The sequence below is a fragment of the Lithobates pipiens genome, unplaced genomic scaffold (assembly GCF_037356315.1).
Source record: "Lithobates pipiens isolate NorthernLeopardFrog02 unplaced genomic scaffold, aLitPip1_a1.2 Scaffold_8, whole genome shotgun sequence".
Taxonomy (NCBI): Eukaryota; Metazoa; Chordata; class Amphibia; order Anura; family Ranidae; genus Lithobates; species Lithobates pipiens.
This window is the reverse complement of record NW_027507903.1, coordinates 568,951,579-568,961,578: the sequence shown is the minus strand read 5'-3', so window position 1 is coordinate 568,961,578 and position 10,000 is coordinate 568,951,579. Positions and strand designations below refer to the sequence as shown.

The following is a 10,000-nucleotide window of genomic DNA, read 5'->3' as shown; positions in this document are numbered from 1 at the left end:
AGCAGGTAGCGTGTCAGTCTCATAATATGAAGGTAGTGAGTTCGATCCTCACACGGGGCACTACCCTCTAATCATTTTGTGAGCCTTGGGGTCCTTAATCTATGAAAAACACTACTCTTCATCCCTTAGGTCTTGTAGGAAACCATATGGATGGAAAATTGACCGGAAGATCAAGCTTTCAGTGCTCTTTTGCCTTCCACCATATTCCACCCAGCTAAAATCTTTAGCTCTGCATCCAACAGACCTTGCAAGATACAATGTCTACTCATCCTGGAACAACAGAGGCATTTTCCATCTATGTGACATGCTTCCCTTAGTTTCATCACACAGAAAGAACAAAGCACCGAGGAATTCAAAAGGGCTTTTTCAAAGGTGTGGAAAAAAAAGATGATGTCTCTGTCAGAGAATGGTTTGCAGAAGATTGGCAGATAGATATTTGCCAATGCAAATGTGCAGAAGAGCGAGAACGGCCGAGAAACTTCATGTGCTAGTACGCATGTGCGTACGCCAAAGCGCACACAATGCGTGACAATTTCTGGTGCCCAGTGGCCTATTTAAAGCTAGCAGCATAAGCCATTAGTTGCTGGATGATCTTCAGCTTCCCCTGTGAGTTCCTGTGATCCTGATATTATTCATGTGTGAAAATTCATGTGCCAGTGCGCATATACGTACGCCAAAGCGCGTGCATGAGCCATTAGTTGCTGGATGAACTTCAGCTTGCCCTGTGAGTTCCTGTGTTCCTGATAGTATTTCATTTCCTGTCCTGACCCGGCTTGACCTGTCTTGTCTGCATCCCTGGCTTTGACCCTTGGTACTTTGACAACAAGGGAATGATTGGAGGTTACAATGGAAAAACAGCTTTGAGGTTTCAGCACTAGGAGTGTGCGGGTCGTTAAAAGGACTTGCATTTCCCATACCGGGAGTCGAACCCGGGCCGCCTGGGTGAAAACCAGGAATCCTAACCGCTAGACCATATGGGAAAACTAGATTCCTTGTTTTGAGAAAAATAGAGAAAACCAAAGGGAAAAAAAGATGTGCAACCGCCATCAGCTTCCAAGTATGGTGGCCAGCTATGACACACATATCCCTTTCACTAATTGGCCTCGTTAGCGCAGCAGGTAGCGTGTCAGTCTCATAATCTGAAGGTAGTGAGTTCGATCCTCACACGGGGCACTACCCTCTAATCATTTTGTGAGCCTTGGGGTCCTTAATCTATGAAAAACACTACTCTTCATCCCTTAGGTCTTGTAGGAAACCATATGGATGGAAAATTGACCGGAAGATCAAGCTTTCAGTGCTCTTTTGCCTTCCACCATATTCCACCCAGCTAAAATCTTTAGCTCTGCATCCAACAGACCTTGCAAGATACAATGTCTACTCATCCTGGAACAACAGAGGCATTTTCCATCTATGTGACATGCTTCCCTTAGTTTCATCACACAGAAAGAACAAAGCACCGAGGAATTCAAAAGGGCTTTTTCAAAGGTGTGGAAAAAAAAGATGATGTCTCTGTCAGAGAATGGTTTGCAGAAGATTGGCACATAGATATTTGCCAATGCAAATGTGCAGAAGAGCGAGAACGGCCGAGAAACTTCATGTGCTAGTACGTATGTGCGTACGCCAAAGCGCACACAATGCGTGACAATTTCTGGTGCCCAGTGGCCTATTTAAAGCTAGCAGCATAAGCCATTAGTTGCTGGATGATCTTCAGCTTCCCCTGTGAGTTCCTGTGATCCTGATATTATTCATGTGTGAAAATTCATGTGCCAGTGCGCATATACGTACGCCAAAGCGCGTGCATGAGCCATTAGTTGCTGGATGAACTTCAGCTTGCCCTGTGAGTTCCTGTGTTCCTGATAGTATTTCATTTCCTGTCCTGACCCGGCTTGACCTGTCTTGTCTGCATCCCTGGCTTTGACCCTTGGTACTTTGACAACAAGGGAATGATTGGAGGTTACAATGGAAAAACAGCTTTGAGGTTTCAGCACTAGGAGTGTGCGGGTCGTTAAAAGGACTTGCATTTCCCATACCGGGAGTGGAACCCGGGCCGCCTGGGTGAAAACCAGGAATCCTAACCGCTAGACCATATGGGAAAACTAGCTGCCTTGTTTTGAGAAAAATAGAGAAAACCAAAGGGAAAAAAAGATGTGCCACCGCCATCAGCTTCCAAGTATGGTGGCCAGCTATGACACACATATCACTTTCACTAATTGGCCTCGTTAGCGCAGCAGGTAGAGCGTCAGTCTCTTAATCTGAAGGTCGTGAGTTCGATCCTCACACGGGGCACTACTCTCTAACCATTTTGTGAGCCTTGGGGTCCTTAATCTATGAAAAACACTACTCTTCATCCCTTAGGTCTTGTAGGAAACCATATGGATGGAAAATTGACCGGAAGATCAAGCTTTCAGTGCTCTTTTGCCTTCCACCATATTCCACCCAGCTAAAATCTTTAGCTCTGCATCCAACAGACCTTGCAAGATACAATGTCTACTCATCCTGGAACAACAGAGGCATTTTCCATCTATGTGACATGCTTCCCTTAGTTTCATCACACAGAAAGAACAAAGCACCGAGGAATTCAAAAGGGCTTTTTCAAAGGTGTGGAAAAAAAAGATGATGTCTCTGTCAGAGAATGGTTTGCAGAAGATTGGCACATAGATATTTGCCAATGCAAATGTGCAGAAGAGCGAGAACGGCCGAGAAACTTCATGTGCTAGTACGTATGTGCGTACGCCAAAGCGCACACAATGCGTGACAATTTCTGGTGCCCAGTGGCCTATTTAAAGCTAGCAGCATAAGCCATTAGTTGCTGGATGATCTTCAGCTTCCCCTGTGAGTTCCTGTGATCCTGATATTATTCATGTGTGAAAATTCATGTGCCAGTGCGCATATACGTACGCCAAAGCGCGTGCATGAGCCATTAGTTGCTGGATGAACTTCAGCTTGCCCTGTGAGTTCCTGTGTTCCTGATTAGTGATGGACGAACTTCCGACGGGACGTTTCGCGAACGCGAAATGCGAACGGACCCAAACGTTCGCGAAACCGAACGTTCGCCGCGGGCCCCATTGACTTCAATGGGAGGCGAACTTTGCAAACCTTCATGTCGAATTTGCGGCCACGTGGTAATTATTAGGGGGTAAAACGTAGTCCCACCATCTGGACAATGACATAATACATGTATGAGGTGAATTTGGGATCGATAACTACAAGCATTTTTATTTTATTTGGGAAATTGTTCTAACAATTCAGGACTATGGAGCTAATGAAGGCAATGGAGGAGAGGGAAGGTCAGGGACCAGGGTAGGCAAAGAAGAGGGTGCAGGAGATGATCACCAGCAGCGTGACATACCGGAATGACACATGCACCGTGATAGAGGCATCTGACAGCAGCACCGTAATACAGAGCACTGACAGCAGCACCGTGACATACAGCGCTGACAGCAGCACCGTGACATACAGCGCTGACAGCAGCACCGTGACATACAGCGCTGACAGCAGCACCGTGACATACAGCGCTGACAGCAGCACCGTGACATACAGCGCTGACAGCAGCACCGTGACATACAGCGCTGACAGCAGCACCGTGACATACAGCGCTGACAGCAGCACCGTGACATACAGCGCTGACAGCAGCACCGTGACATACAGCGCTGACAGCAGCACCGTGACATACAGCACTGACAGCAGCACCGTAAGCAGCCCCAGGAGGAAGTCAGCACAGCACAGGGATGGTGTGATCCCCTCATAATAAGAACCCCCAGGAGGAAGTCAGCACAGCACAGGGATAGTGTGATCCCTTCATAATAAGAACCCCCAGGAGGAAGTCAGCACAGCACAGGGATATCATAAGCAGCCCCAGTAGAAATATGACACCGCTCAACCTCTTCAAAGAGGAGGGTAGGGGCATATAGTACGGTGTGCTTTTTTGGGTCAAGGAAGTGAGCCAAATGAATTAAGAAGGTCTGTGTGCTTGATTAAAAAAATAGTTTATAGACATATACATGGTCTACTGGTCACATGTGTTGAATTCCTCCGAGATCCATGCCTCATTCATTTTTAGAAATGTGAGGTAGTTAACACTGTGGTGAGCTAGGCGAGTACGCTTATCGGTCACAATCCCCCCTGCTGCGCTGAACGTCCTTTCGGACAGGACACTGGATGAGGGGCAAGCCAACAGTTCGATTGCAAATTGGGCAAGCTCTGGCCAGAGGTCAAGCCTGCCCACCCAGTAGTCTAGGGGTTCATCACTCCTCAGAGCGTCCACATCGGCCGTTAACCCAATGTAGTCGGACACCTGACGGTCTAGGCGTTCCCTGATGCTGGATCCGGATGACACCTGTCGATGGGTCGGCTGAAAGAATGACCTCATATCCGAAGTCACCAACACATCTTCAAACCGGCCTCTTCTTGCAGGCGCTGTTGGATTGGTACCCGCAAATCCTTCTCTGGGAGTGGGAATTGCTCCTCTGCCAGCGCACGCAAAAGCAGAATGCAGCATTTCTCGAAGCAAGGCCTGGAAGTGCTGCATTCTGACAGCCCTCTGCGACGGCGGTAACATTTCCGCCATTTTGTGTTTGTACCGGGGGTCTAAGTACGTTGCCACCCAGTACTGGTCCTTGACCCTCATGCTTTTTATACGGGGGTCCCTATTAAAACACTGGAGCATGAAGGCCCCCATTTGCACTAAAGTGGAAGCGGTGTGGTGGCCTGGCTCCTGCTCATCATCCAGGATAATGTCGTCCTCTTCATTCTCCTCTCCCCATCCTCGCACAACAGGGATCCCAGAAAGGTTTAAAGCATGCTCTTCTTGCTCCTGCTCATCCGCCCCGGCACCATCCTCCTCTGACTCCTCATCAGACTCCTGTTGTTGACTTGTCTCAGATAGAGTAGCCCCCCCTGGGAATTCATCCAGCATTGCGACTTCCTCATCTTCCCGCTCCTGCTCCTCCACAGCCTGATCAATGACACGACGCAATGCACGCTCCAGAAAGAAGGCATAAGGTACCATGTCACTGATGGCGCCATGGCTGCGACTGACCAGTTTGGTGATCTCCTCAAATGGCCGCAGAAGTCTGCATGTGTCGCGCATGAGCAGCCACTGGCGCGGTGAAAAAAAACCCAGCTCCCCAGAACCGTTTCTTTCGCAGAGTTCATACAGGTAGACGTTAACTGCACGTTTCTGCTGGAGCAGCCTATCAAGCATATAGAAGGTTGAGTTCCATCGCGTCGGGCAATCGCAAATAAGACGTCTGACCGGCAGATGGTGTCGCCGCTGAATGTCAGCAAGGCGAGCCATGGCCGTGTAAGATCTTCTGAAATGGGCCGAGATTTTCCTTGCCTGCCGCAAGATGTCCTGGACCCCAGGGTATTTGACAAGGAATCGCTGCACGACCAAGTTTAAGACGTGTGCCATGCACGGCACGTGCGTGATTTTGCCCTGTTTCAATGCGCTAAGCAGATTGGCACCGTTGTCACACACCACTTTACCAACTGTCAAATTGAGCGGTGTTAGCCACTCATCTGCCTGTGAACGCAAAGCTGAAAGGAGTGCCGGGCCAGTGTGGCTCTTTGCTTCCAGGCACAACAGACGCAGCACGGCATGGCAACGTCTCACCTGGCATGTGGAATAGGTTCTGGGGAGCTTGGGCGGTGCAGTGGAAGAGACGCTAGCAGCGGAAAAGGAGGAGGCAGCTGAGGAGGAGAGGGAGGAGGATGGAGTAGGAGGAGGAGAAGAAGAGTCAGGCCTGCATGCAATCCGTGGCGGTAAAACCAAATCTACACGGGTGCCACGGGTTACATGCTTGACGGCCGTCAGAAGGTTCACCCAGTGGGCAGTAAAACTGATATACCTTCCCTGCCCGTGTTTGCTAGACCACGTGTCTGTGGTCAGATGTATCTTGGCACCGACACTGTGTGCCAGAGATACATTCACTTGCCGCTGAACATGGCCATATAGCTCTGGGATGCCCTTCTCTGAGAAATACTTCCTTCCTGGGACCTTCCATTGTGGTGTTCCAATGGCCACAAATTTGCGAAAGGCCTCCGAGTCCACCAGTTTATATGGCAGTAGTTGGCGGGCTATGAGTTCTGACAAGCCAGCCGCCAACCGTTGGGCAAGAGGGTTATCCGGCGTCATCATTTTTTTACGCTCAAACATTAGGCCCACGGAAGCCTGCCTTTTTGCAGAAAAATGTGAGCTTGGCGTGATGGAAGGTGGAGTGGAGGACAATTGTGAGGAGAGAGGAGAAGGAGAAGTAGAAGACGAGGCTGGACGGTGAGAGCCTGCAGTGTGGCTTTGTGTGTTCCGTTGCTCCCACTGGGCTCGGTGATGGCTGCTCATGTGCCTTCTTAAGGCGGTCGTCCCTAGGTGAGTATTGGGCTTACCGCGACTAACGCGTTGACTGCAAAGATTGCAGATGGCAACGCTATTGTCAGCAGCGGACACGTTAAAAAAAGCCCACACTGCGGAGCCATGTGCCGGTGTCCTGGGAGCGCCAGATGTGACCGTACATGGTCGATGACTCGCTCCTGATACATTTGCAGTCTGCTTTGTCCCTGCTGTGCAATGTAAGTCATTGCTGCTTCTCCTCCCTATCTGCTGGTCCATATCTCCCTCTGAACTCCCCTCCTCTTCCTCTCTTGTGGGCACCCACGTGACATCACTAGACACGTCATCATCAACGTCACCTTCCCCACCGCTATAAGTAGAGTAGGCAGCAACACCGGGGACCAACCTCCTCCTTGGGCTGATCTGGGTACTGGCGTCAGACTGCTGAGTAGCGCTTGTTGCTACCTCCTCTTCCTGATCCAATACCAAGAGTGGCTGCGCATCAGAAATGTCCTCTTGATATGGATCGGAAAATAATTCCAGTGACTCAAGCGGAAGGTATGTGGTGGTGGTGGTGGTGGTCGTGTTGTTGGTGGTAGTGTCTTTGGGGGTGCACATAGCAGAGAGTGAAGAAGAGGGTGCAGATCGAGAGGATGAGGAGGGTGCAGAAGAGTAAGGCTGAGCGAGCCACTCAACCAAGTCTGGTGCATCCTTTAAAGTAATTGAACGCACCTTCTGCAACTTCCCACTTTGGCTCAAGCCTGTTGCTCCTGCCCTACCCCTACCACCCCTGCGGAAGGGCCTGCCTCTTCCTCTGCCTGTCATTTTTTAAATGACCCTGTGACAAAACTCTTAGTCCCTATACCGATGAAGGACTGCTGCAGTATAGGGCAGCGGTCAGCAGTGGTGCACGTCAACCCTATCTATTGTGGACTGATAGCGGTCCTTACAGAACAGCAGACTGTACCGCACTCAAGCCTATGTACCGTAGCACCCTATACCAAGTTACCAGTCCTTATAAGAACTTTTGTGGACCAAGCAGGTTGTGTATTAGTGTTTAGCAGACTGTACGTCAGTCCCTATACCGCTGAAGGACTGCTGCAGTATAGGGCAGCGGTCAGCAGTGGTGCACGTCAACCCTATCTATTGTGGACCGATAGCGGTCCTTACAGAACAGCAGACTGTACCGCACTCAAGCCTATGTACCGTAGCACCCTATACCAAGTTACCAGTCCTTATAAGAACTTTTGTGGACCAAGCAGGTTGTGTATTAGTGTTTAGCAGACTGTACGTCAGTCCCTATACCGCTGAAGGACTGCTGCAGTATAGGGCAGCGGTCAGCAGTGGTGCACGTCAACCCTATCTATTGTGGACCGATAGCGGTCCTTACAGAACAGCAGACTGTACCGCACTCAAGCCTATGTACCGTAGCACCCTATACCAAGTTACCAGTCCTTATAAGAACTTTTGTGGACCAAGCAGGTTGTGTATTAGTGTTTAGCAGACTGTACGTCAGTCCCTATACCGCTGAAGGACTGCTGCAGTATAGGGCAGCGGTCAGCAGTGGTGCACGTCAACCCTATCTATTGTGGACCGATAGCGGTCCTTACAGAACAGCAGACTGTACCGCACTCAAGCCTATGTACCGTAGCACCCTATACCAAGTTACCAGTCCTTATAAGAACTTTTGTGGAACAAGCAGGTTGTGTGTTAGTGATTAGCAGACTGTACGTCAGTCCCTATACCGCTGAAGGACTGCTGCAGTATAGGTGAGCGGTCAGCAGTGGTGCACGTCAACCCTATCTATTGTGGACCGATAGCGGTCCTTACAGAACAGCAGACTGTACCGCACTCAAGCCTATGTACCGTAGCACCCTATACCAAGTTACCAGTCCTTATAAGAACTTTTGTGGACCAAGCAGGTTGTGTATTAGTGTTTAGCAGACTGTACGTCAGTCCCTATACCGCTGAAGGACTGCTGCAGTATAGGGCAGCGGTCAGCAGTGGTGCACGTCAACCCTATCTATTGTGGACCGATAGCGGTCCTTACAGAACAGCAGACTGTACCGCACTCAAGCCTATGTACCGTAGCACCCTATACCAAGTTACCAGTCCTTATAAGAACTTTTGTGGAACAAGCAGGTTGTGTGTTAGTGATTAGCAGACTGTACGTCAGTCCCTATACCGCTGAAGGACTGCTGCAGTATAGGTGAGCGGTCAGCAGTGGTGCACGTCAACCCTATCTATTGTGGACCGATAGCGGTCCTTACAGAACAGCAGACTGTACCGCACTCAAGCCTATGTACCGTAGCACCCTATACCAAGTTACCAGTCCTTATAAGAACTTTTGTGGACCAAGCAGGTTGTGTATTAGTGTTTAGCAGACTGTACGTCAGTCCCTATACCGCTGAAGGACTGTTGCAGTATAGGGCAGCGGTCAGCAGTGGTGCACGTCAACCCTATCTATTGTGGACCGATAGCGGTCCTTACAGAACAGCAGACTGTACCGCACTCAAGCCTATGTACCGTAGCACCCTATACCAAGTTACCAGTCCTTATAAGAACTTTTGTGGACCAAGCAGGTTGTGTATTAGTGTTTAGCAGACTGTACGTCAGTCCCTATACCGCTGAAGGACTGCTGCAGTATAGGGCAGCGGTCAGCAGTGGTGCACGTCAACCCTATCTATTGTGGACCGATAGCGGTCCTTACAGAACAGCAGACTGTACCGCACTCAAGCCTATGTACCGTAGCACCCTATACCAAGTTACCAGTCCTTATAAGAACTTTTGTGGAACAAGCAGGTTGTGTGTTAGTGATTAGCAGACTGTACGTCAGTCCCTATACCGCTGAAGGACTGCTGCAGTATAGGTGAGCGGTCAGCAGTGGTGCACGTCAACCCTATCTATTGTGGACCGATAGCGGTCCTTACAGAACAGCAGACTGTACCGCACTCAAGCCTATGTACCGTAGCACCCTATACCAAGTTACCAGTCCTTATAAGAACTTTTGTGGACCAAGCAGGTTGTGTATTAGTGTTTAGCAGACTGTACGTCAGTCCCTATACCGCTGAAGGACTGCTGCAGTATAGGGCAGCGGTCAGCAGTGGTGCACGTCAACCCTATCTATTGTGGACCGATAGCGGTCCTTACAGAACAGCAGACTGTACCGCACTCAAGCCTATGTACCGTAGCACCCTATACCAAGTTACCAGTCCTTATAAGAACTTTTGTGGAACAAGCAGGTTGTGTGTTAGTGATTAGCAGACTGTACGTCAGTCCCTATACCGCTGAAGGACTGCTGCAGTATAGGGCAGCGGTCAGCAGTGGTGCACGTCAACCCTATCTATTGTGGACCGATAGCGGTCCTTACAGAACAGCAGACTGTACCGCACTCAAGCCTATGTACCGTAGCACCCTATACCAAGTTACCAGTCCTTATAAGAACTTTTGTGGAACAAGTGAGTTGTGAATGTTTAGCAGACTGCAGCAGAAGGGCAGCAGTCAAGTATAATATCCTTTCTATATTTGGAAGAAAGAATATTATACATGTACAAGCCTATTACTGTACCACTGATACCAGTCCTGAAAAGAACCTTTGTGGAACTAATAATAACAGCAAGTCTTTAAAATTACCCTCACTGCCTGACAACACTGCTTCCTTCCTGTCCCTAT

At 49.4% G+C, this 10,000-nt stretch overlaps 2 non-coding genes across 2 annotated transcripts; one reads left to right on the top strand and one right to left on the bottom strand.

The window, feature by feature from the left end:
* Positions 1 to 908: 908 nt before the first annotated feature.
* TRNAE-UUC (transfer RNA glutamic acid (anticodon UUC)) lies at positions 909 to 980 on the bottom strand. Its single transcript has one exon. It is a non-coding gene; the product is annotated as a tRNA-Glu (tRNA).
* Positions 981 to 2,213: 1,233 nt separating this feature from the next.
* On the top strand, positions 2,214 to 2,286 carry TRNAK-CUU (transfer RNA lysine (anticodon CUU)). Its single transcript has one exon. It is a non-coding gene; the product is annotated as a tRNA-Lys (tRNA).
* The last annotated feature ends 7,714 nt before the right edge of the window (positions 2,287 to 10,000 follow it).